Source organism: Chrysemys picta, chromosome 10 (assembly GCF_011386835.1).
Source record: "Chrysemys picta bellii isolate R12L10 chromosome 10, ASM1138683v2, whole genome shotgun sequence".
NCBI lineage: Eukaryota > Metazoa > Chordata > Testudines > Emydidae > Chrysemys > Chrysemys picta.
In genome coordinates this window covers 8,124,144-8,134,614 of record NC_088800.1, presented here as the reverse complement: position 1 = coordinate 8,134,614, position 10,471 = coordinate 8,124,144, and positions in this window count along the sequence as shown.

Genomic DNA, 10,471 nt, shown 5'->3' with positions numbered 1-10,471 from the left:
CAGAACTCCTCCTCCTGCAAAACCCCACCAGCCACATCATATTTGGGGAGTGCTGAGTTCTCCACCTCTGGGCTCCTCTCTTGCCTCACTGAGAGTCACTATTGCAAGCCTCACAGTCCCTGCATGGTAAGATCCAAAGTGGATGGTGGAAGGGGGGCGGCACTCTTTTTGCCTGAGCTCCTGCACCACCCCTTCTCGAACTCTGTGAATCCTAATGAATAGAGGCCACAGATCTGCTTTATGACCCGCTCTGGACCAACTTGATCATCCTCAGAATAGCCCACACCTGGGAGAATAAGGGGATCTTCATGCCCCATTATCTAGGACAGGGATTTGGGATACATGCTGCTATGGAAATGTAAGGCACTGGCATCATCATAAAGCAACAGGGCTCACAAGGCTGCAGGATGATCAGAAAATTAATCCCTGTGAAGTTTAGGGTAAAATCTTGTATGTGCCTCGGGACCCTGAGCTAACGAGAACAGAATGTGCTGGGGTCAAAGGGCAGAGCCAATCTGGTACAGTCACCTCACGAGAGGAGGGATAGAGCCAAAAAACAGGCAGGAGGAGAAGGAAGAAAATGTGAGATGAGAAGCTTGAACATAGTGTATTGTCCTTCTCCAGTGGTATTTATCTGGCCCCCATCCCTGCAGTATCGGAGAGCCTCGCACTCTGAATGCAGCTCTCCTCGCAACACCCCGGTGAGACAGGGCAGTGCTATTATCCCCCTGCTACAGACAGAGAATGGAGGCACAGGGAGACTAGTGACTTATCCAGGGTCATAAAGGAAGTCTGTGGTGGAGGAGGAGGGACTCGAACCAGGGTCACCTAGGCTACCACTCTCATATAATCCAGCTCCAACTGCAGAGTGAGCAACAAAAAAATCCTCGAAGGGTTAAAAATGTTTAAAAATCTAAAACACTTCTGAAAAATTGCTGCCTGTGTTTGTCACGAAGAGTTTGCAGCATTGGGAGACGCTCTCATAATTATACTTTGCCATCTAAACAGACCACAGAGCTGCAGTGCCCTTGATTGGCTCCGCCGAACTGTCAATCAAAAGAAAGTTGAGCCTGTCTCTCTTCTATTGAAGTAGGACAAAGGGACCAGCATAGAGACATGCTAAAGGGAGTTCTTGATGAAGAGAGAGGAGATTTAAGGGAAAGGATACATTAGCATCCTATCCCGAGGCATGCCCATAACTGAGCTTTTCAGTGTAGAAAACTCTCTTTCAAAAGGGGCTGTGCTGAGTGGAAAGTGCTCCATGGGTAAATTCATACTGAAGGAGGAATTAAATTTTTAAAAGATTAGAGGAGATGGGTAAGGTTTTTCAAAGCACCTAGATGTTCTAGGTGCATACATCCCATTGACTTATCTGCTAAGTAATTTAAATGCTCTTCAAAATTCCACCCAATAGCTTTTGCATAATGTATTACCAACCTGTGGAACTCACTACTGCAGGATGTTATTACAGAGGCAAACAAACAGCTTGGTGGCTTTCTTCTTGCCTTCATCATGGGAATCATCCAAATCTCCTAGGCAGCTTTGAACGTCTCAGCCTGAAGGAATTATAGCAAGCAAGGGAGAGCAGACAAATAAGTCAGTGAAATTCAAGGGAGGATCAGGCATGCATAGGGAAACCACAGATACACAGAGTAGGGCGAGAGAAAAATTGGTGCCAGCCCTCATTCTCCAGGGCATGAGCTACCTCTAGGAAGAAATTTCCTCCATGGCATAGTGCTGAATAGAACTGGCTGGAAAAGAGAATTTTTGTTTACAGAAAATCCTGACATTTCAAAATTCTGCCTACCAGCATGTAAGTGCACTGTGTAAGAGAGGGTTTGTGTCACGCGAGAGTGAGCTTATGCTCCAATACATCTGTTAGTCTTTAAGGTGCCAGAGGACTCTTTGTTACTTTTTACAGCTCTGATTGGTTATTCTGCCCCAAGAGATGGGAAAACAGGGCAGACAGTCCATCAGAGGCTCAAATTTTCTAGGGGACCAGAGCCTCTCACATTATCACTAACTCCAGCCTCACTCAAAGGCCAATCGCTCGTGAAAAAAAAACAGGTGAGTTGGCAGCACTGATTTTGCTGCACTGAGAGGGAGTCGGATTGGCCCCCAAGATTTCTTGTTCAGCAATATCCATCCACCCGATGCCAACACTTTCACGGCAGATCGGATCCTGCGTCATGTGGTTAAGTTGTCCGGGGGGCTGGGGTTAGAGCAGTCTCAAAGCAGGTGGACCAGAGCTACAGAACACAGCCAACCAGAGATACAGAACGGTAACCATGGCAGCCAATCCTGGATGCTCAGTAATAATAAAAGTCAGGTAAAGATAGAATCAAAACACCACATTGGAGAATCAACTTTTCCTGGCAAGCTTCCTCCCTCACCGCAGCCCCGTCAGTCAAGGCCTAAATCAAAGAAGAATTTGCATTCAGAGGTGCCTTGATGGGGCGCTCTATCATGCCCTTGTGGAGATGTCTTACATGACCGTGCCTCAGACAGTGGGGTCCAGAGATGAGGATTACATATATATCATTTCCTGATTCATTTATTCAGAGCAGGAAATACTCCCCAGGAAAGAGATGTATGTATAAATGAGAGACAGGATCAAGAAGACACAGTGATGGCACCAATCTGAGGGAGGGAGATCTCGACTGCTCTTAAAGGCGACACTGGGTTTGTGTTAGGACAGGCTACTCTTGGCTGAGGTAAAAGTTTTCTCTGGGAATCTCAGGAGTGTGTTAATTCCCCTCTTTGCCATGCTCTCTGTCCCTTGAGACTCCCCCCTCAGCTCTGCCCCCGCTCTCCCCACCTCTGCTCAGCACATTTGGAGAAAGTCCCCTGACTGTGGTGACCTTGGCACTGAAAGTTTTCTCTCTCTCCCCAGCACTGTTCTCTTCCTTTTTAAGCAACCTTACTTCTTCTCCCTGCTCACTTCCTGTGTAGCTACTCCTCACAGTCCTGTCCCTTCAGTCTGTCCTGCAATCCTCTTCTCTGTCACTTCCTCCTCCACTTCCTCTGCCTAAGAACTTGACAGTTGTAATAATTCTCCTCCCTCCTCCATCCCAGTGTCTGACTCACAACATCCCTTTTGCTGCCTACCTCTAATACCCACAAACTCCCTTCCCGGCTCCCATCCTTCATCACTCTTTTCCATCTCCACCCACCCACCCCTGATGACCTGACAGGTACCTGATTCTGAAATGAAGACCCTCCTAGGAAGCATAGTGTTAAATTTAAAGTTTTACCATATAGGACATGGTAAGAAGGAATTCTGGGCAAGTGCCGTGCTTTAAAAGAGTGGGAATGCTTTAGAACTTCCTGTAGACAAGGTCTCAGTGCTGAAGGGAGCAGTTACTTCTAGCTAGACTCAGATTTATGCAGGGCTGTTTATTGTCTTGCCTGGTTACTTAACGTGTGATCCAATTCTCATCAATGTCAATGGGAAGTCCTTTGGACTTCCGTTGGAATTTGATCAGCCCCTTACAATTGTTTTTCTGCTCATATCTGACCAGCTTTTTTTGTAGTGATAAAAAAATATGGACTTTACATTTACACCTAAAACAACAGGCTGGAGGCCAATTCTTTCCCTACCCCTCTCCACAGAGCACAGTAGTACGCCATCGCTGTAACGAGACATGCCTCTTGGACTTCAAAGCCAAGACTACAAGGGTTTACACTTGTTATTCCACTTAATGTTTTTGACTTTGAAATGATTGTGGGGTCTCCTCTGAATGCTTTATGGGGTAACAAAAATCCAGAAGAACAGGGGTGTTTCCAGCTGAGTAAACAGAAGGTATTTTCATAAATCTCTGGGCTATCAGAACATCAACAATGTTATCCTATGTGGATTGTTATGACTTTATATTTGCAAAGTCATATGTTGACGCTCAGACCAGTTCTTTCAGCTTTGTCTTCTAACAACCCAGCAAATTCAAGTAATCCCACAGAGGGGACTTCAGTTAATAATAATAAAAAAAAAACCCTCTCAGAGCCCTACTTGGAGTTCTATATGGTCAGCTGGGGTGAAGATTAGGCTGACTTTGATCACATCCATTGGCTTGATTGGGAATCCCTTTCTTTGACAAGGGATTAATGTCAGGGCTTTACTTCCTCTCCACTGCTTAAGATCTTGCCATACTTAGATGACAGGATAGAAAGTAGGAGTGTTTTTCCCCCCACAGGTGTCCTAGTTTTCTGGCCAAAGGACTTTTTCTCCTGTCAAGTCAGAGCACTTTATGGCATTTCCCCCCCCCCTCTCTCTGTAATCTGTAGGAATAGGTTGTAATTTAGCAATCAGAATGTTTCCCTCACAATACATACTGTGGTGCTACAAGACAGTATTAGAAGAGATGGGGGATAGAGCTGCAATAGCTGATAGGGCTGAACAGCTGTGCAGATGACCAAACCACTCATGAGGCATCAAGTGATTTGACATGCATGTTGGCTGTGTACTTGGTACACCGAGAAATTGTCTGGGATTGAATGAAGCAGCATCTCATGCGTGCTGGACACAGCTCCCACCGGACAGAGGAGACTCAAACAGTGACTAGATATTCACTGGAATCAACAAGGATATCCAGAGGTATAATAGTTCATGCTAACAAAAAGTATCACACAGGAGACAAAGCTTCATGTTTCCGGGCAATCTCTAACTCTTAGGGATTGGGATCAGACCTCCACGGGGGGCAGATTATCCCACATCTGCCAACTGAGGCACTTTCCTCTGAAGCAGCAAGTTAGAGGATCCTGCTGGTCCGATCCAGCCTGGCAATCCCTATGTTCCTAAAAACATCATGCAGACATAGGAACAACGGGAGAGTGACAGACAGGGCCGGCTCCAGGCACTAGCTTCTCAAGCAGGTACTTGGGGCGGCCGCTCCGGAGAGGGATGGCACATCCAGGTATTTGGCGGCAATTCGGCGGACGGTCTCTCACTCCGCCTGGGAGAGAAGGACCTCCCGCCGAATTGCCGCCGCAGATCGCGATCGCGGCTTTTTTGTTTGTTTGTTTTGGCTGCTTGGGGCGGTCAAAACCCTGGAGCCGGCCCTGGTGACAGAATACGCTTTTTACCTGAGAATTGAGCTGGAGGATGAGCAAGCCAACACATAGGCTTTGGTTTTGGAGAAGGTCTTTAATATAGCCATGCTGGCTACAGACCAATATTAGGAAGCCCAAGAAAGTGGGGGAAGATCTAAACAAGAACTTTTAACTCTTTTTGCAGAGTTTGGTACCTCCTTAAGGCCCTTATATTGAGCTCTAGACATGATCAGGTGGCCTAGACTTCCAATCAGCATATTTGTCTTTATTGCTGCCACCTTCTTGAATTCCTCTTCATCATTACATTAGCTTGACTCACCTGATATACTGATCCTTCCCCCTTCATGCCTGGCAGGCTATAAAAGAGAGGAACAACAGAATCAGAAGGTGATATGAAATAAGGACCAAAGACTGAGGTTTTAGGGATAAATTAACGTTCAGATTTAGACAAGACATTTGACGCTGAAGCTCATTGACTATCTGCAGGTTTCATTTTGCAATTCTAGGAACAGACATTTGTTCTCTGGTGGAGATGCTGCTGCTATAATTGAATCAAACAGTACAATATTCACGGAATTGTAGATAATATATACTGGTATTAATTAGTTGTACCATGGTTGCGCCTAGAAATTCATAGATTGCAACTTTGGTTCATGAAAATCTGAACATAGTGATACGGTTGGTTTCCTAGGGCAATATGGAAACTGAGCTCAGAAAGAGTTCTTTGGCTGCATTTTCCTATTCAGATCCCTAAAGAGTAACCTGCATGTGTTTGAATGAAACTTGGTAACTAGCTGTGCCTACAGTGAAAGATTTTATTTAGATTTCCCAGGTATTGTCATGCATAGATTGTAAGGCCAGATAGGACCGTTATGATCATCTAGTCTGTTCTGCTACATAACACAGGCTAAAGAACCCAGTAATTTCTCTGTCAAGCCCATAAGGTTTCCCAGGAGAAAATAATTGGTATTTTCCCACTACTCTCATTGGCTTCAATGCTGTTTCCCCACATAGGGAACTCCTGGCTGAGTGTATCAGACAGACTGATTTTACAGGGCACCTACGTGGGCTTAGCTGGATGTAGCCAGTAGTCTAGGACAAAGCTACCATTCGAAGCTGAAAAATACCAGCTACTGATATTCTGCAACCATAGCTTTTATTTCTTTGTCGGATTCCCTGATGCTTTAAATAAAATACTTTTCTTTAGAGGTATTGTCTGTGTGTCAAATTCCAGGCTCCCCTTGATTCAGATTTGTATCTTCCTCTCTCTTATTTCTCTTCTTAAGTAAGCACATACAGCCGCATACTGTCTTTGCTACACTTGATCTATGGCAATTGTTCCCAACTTTTTGGGGCATAAGTACCAGTTTATCATAACAGGATCAGACATTACTTAGGTCTTGCATCTGAAGAAGTGAGGTTCTTATCCACGAAAGCTTATGCTCCCAATACTTCTGTTAATCTTAAAGGTGCCACAGGACCCTCTGTTAGTTTATCATAAGAAGATGCTAGTTTGTACCAGCCTAGCACCGTCTCTTTAATTGCACATGCCTTTAACATGCGGAAGAGCTATGCAGGGCCTTGCGATCACAAAACTGAGGTCTGAAGAAGCTCCAAATGCTTGTGGAGTTCATAGTCATAGTCCTTATAACTGAGACATATAACATTAAAGATCTTCTGGTGCCCCTCATTCATTTGAACCACTCATTCCACCTGCCAGTAAAAGGGAATACACATGTATAAGTACTTGATCAAATTCCCATAGTGCCTATGGGAACCAGCCTATTACTCTGGTAGAAATGAAGAGATTGCATGTGTCAAAGTGGAACCTGGCGAGCCATCATTTTAAGCACAGCTTATAAAAAGGAGAGAAGTTAATTATTGTGCATGAGCACAGTATCGACAGCAGGTAGCAGCTGCCTACCTTCAACCAATTGAAAACGAGCAGAATCCCACACACTAGGTATGTCAAGAAGGAACAGATGGGAAGCACCCCGCCAAGCTAGAAAGACTCTCTGGGGTAACACCATTACAGACACGGCCCTGAGGAGCTGAGGGTATGTCTGAACGGGATCAGACATTACTTAGGACTTGCACAGAGGCTTTGCCAGAGCTGATACAGCACAACGTTCAGTTTTCTCACGCTTTCTCAAGCTACATACAGCTGTTCCACTTCAGCCAGTGCCAATAGCACCTAGAAGGAGTAAGTGTCACACATGCGGGAGGGTCTTTGATAAACATTAGAGAGGGAACCAAGCTGGGAAGCAGATAGCCTGCAGAAAACGATCCAAGACATGACTGGTAGCATCCAGTGGGAGTGATAAAATCAAGAAAAGCCACAACAGTGAGCAAGTCCATGGCTGCTTGTCAGGAGTTTGGTACTTTGCAGCCACTCCCATCATTTGTTGGAGACCAACCAGAATGAGTCAGGGACTTAGGAACCTCATTGGGCCAAATTCTTACTCCACTGGGTCACATGTCTTCAGTGGCTGTCCATAGAGAGTGATGAGGTGCAGAACTTATTGTAGGTGAGGTTTTCAACAGTGCTCAGCTCTGGTTTGTCTCAGCTTAAATGGGGGCAGAGCTAAGCCATCGCTGACAGCTTTTGAAAATCTGACCCTATATGTTTAGCCTCCATACTATAGCCAAGCCTGGATGTTAAATATGAAGAGACCAGAGCAAGAAGAGCCCAATATACCTTTAGAAAATTTAAACAATGTGATGGTTTTAATGATTTCAAAACACGACAAAAGAAACAGATTCTCAATTCCTTTGCTACTCCGTATAGGAAGGTTTCCAGCTGTTTGATAACTGATTCATCAAGCCATAGTTGTGGCTTTTTTGTGGCCAGGTTATGTTCTTATCCTCAGCGCGGACTTTTGTTTATGTCGGCCGATTGTCTGTTGTTCTAAGCGCCTGCAGCTGGGGGAAGGTGCCTGTGGCGACTATGTTTACTTTCAAAATCAGCACAATGTATTTTTCTTCACAGTTTGCAACTCGCTGATAGCCAAAACTCACATATTCCTGCTCAATTTGTTTTCCATCTACTCAATTGTTCGTTGTAATCGTAACAAGTGAGTAAATACAGATGACGGATCCCAAATACTCTACCTCACTTCATTATTTGGATTGCAGGACATAATTTAATAGTTGTTTTCAAAGAAGAAATTCATTTGAGTTGATAGCTGCTCAGAGCCCACGTGATCTTTTTGCCAGGGGAGAATAAGAATTACTGTACTAATCCTCAACTGGTAGCTCCATTAAAATCAATATCTCTATAAGTTATCTGAAGTGCACAGAATAATAGGGTTAATGTTACTTATAATAGCAAATAACTGTGGTATCTCTGATAACATTGTGGTAACTGTTGACTTTTTAGGTGACAACCCTTATAAACTATGTATGAATATAAATCCTCCTATAATGGAACTTCTTATAAAGTTACAATACCACATCTCTCCAATATATATAGTTTCAAAAGTGGTCTTAATATTAAGCACAACAGAACCTCAAGCAATGAAGTAAATATAAAAGTCAGCCAGAGACACTAGTCTTCTAAGCAGAAGAGCTCCTTTTGTACTGGTGACCACTGACAATATTTTAAGTCAAAGCACTGGGCTTCAACAGCACAACTGAGTGAATGAATTTTGCTCTCTTTCCATTGAGGAACAGCTCATGACTTTTCTCAAATTAACTTGTAATTAAAAACTACTTGGAAAATAGTTCATGATCTGTAAATGGTACTCAGGCAATTTGTTGTGAGAATTAGATATGCACAATTCAAACAGTATTGGTTAGGTCTGATGTGACATGTAGATCACACGTATCAGAGGGGTAGCCGTGTTAGTCTGAATCTGTAAAAAGCAACAGAGGGTCCTGTGGCACCTTTGAGACTAACAGAAGTACTGGGAGCATAAGCTTTCGTGGGTAAGAACCTCACTTCTTCAGATGCATCTGAAGAAGTGAGGTTCTTATCCACGAAAGCTTATGCTCCCAGTACTTCTGTAGATCACATGGTATTGTTCTGATCCGATTGGATTACTGTCACTGTTAGAATCAGGTTTCTAGTGTGTGACTCATATTTGAGAGAGTTCAAAATGTGCTCTCCATGGAAGTTAGTTCTTTTGGACGGGGAAGGTAATTTACACTGTGACTGTAGAGCGTGACGTGAAATGGGCTCCTGACCCTGATTGGAACATTCAGGTGCTGCTGTAATATCAGTCATAATATTCAAAAATTTCACATAAGAATTGCTGTTGTCAGGAACATTCCTGCCTGTAAATTCACTTGCTAGAATATTCACATAAAATGATAGGCAGGAGCGTAGTCACAGTGAATTCATTTTCAAATGTGGAAGAAACTTCCCCATACACTCCTCGTGGTGTTTGCCCCGCTCTAAATAGTAAGGTCCGTAACTATGAGCCAGGGGCGGCTCTATGTATTTTGCCGCCCCAAGCACGGCAGTTAGGCGGCTTTCGGTGGCGTGCCTGCGGCGGTCCGCTGGTAATGCGGATGCGGTGGCATGCCTGTGGAAGGTCCGCGGATTCGGCGGCATGCCTGCGTGAGGTCCGCCAGTCCCGCGGGTTCGGCATACCAGCCGCCAAATTGCCGCTGAAACCGCAGGACCGGCGGACCTCCCACAGGCAAGCCACCAAAGGCTCCCTGACTGCCGCCCCCACAGCGACCAGCAGGCCGCCCCCCCACGGCTTGCCGCCCCAGGCACGCGCTGGAGCTGCCCCTGCTACGAGCTGTATTACGTCTGCCTCATATCCACATTCACAGAGACCTCCCCAAACTCCCCACATCTCCTGGGCTCAGTGGAAATCCTGGGATGGATTCTCTGAAGGCAGTCCAAAGTCCTGGTCAAGGGGCTGGAGGTCATGTCTCCAGGACATTATAGTTCCTTCTCCAGCTACACAATTAACCAGATAATCCCTGCAATGCTGTCCTAAAGCGGTCTTAGCTGGCCAAAGGAGGGTCAGCCCGGCACCCTCAGATGGTGCCACCATGACGGTTCTCACACTACTCTCTCAACGGCCAGCACAGTGTGGTGGAAGAAAAAGGGCACGGCTAGGGCATCCCTGCACCCAGACAACCTCTGGCTGATGGAACAGCCCCTTTAGGCTGTTGGCAGCCACTGCAGGTTACAGCAGCATTCAAGCCGGGGGACCGGCTCGGTGCAGGATTGGGGGTGTACAACTATCTACGCACCACTGAAGTGCAGCTTAGCTGAAGCTGAGCATCTAGCCCAGGGATTGGCAATCTTTGGCACGTGGCCCTCCAGGGTAAGCCCCCTGGCGGGCCAGGCCAGTTTGTTTACCTGCCGTGTCCACATGTCCGGCCGATCGTGGCTCCCACTGGCCGCGGTTCGCTGCTCCAGGCCAATGGGGGCTGGGCGGCCAGCACATCCCTTGGCTCGTGTGGC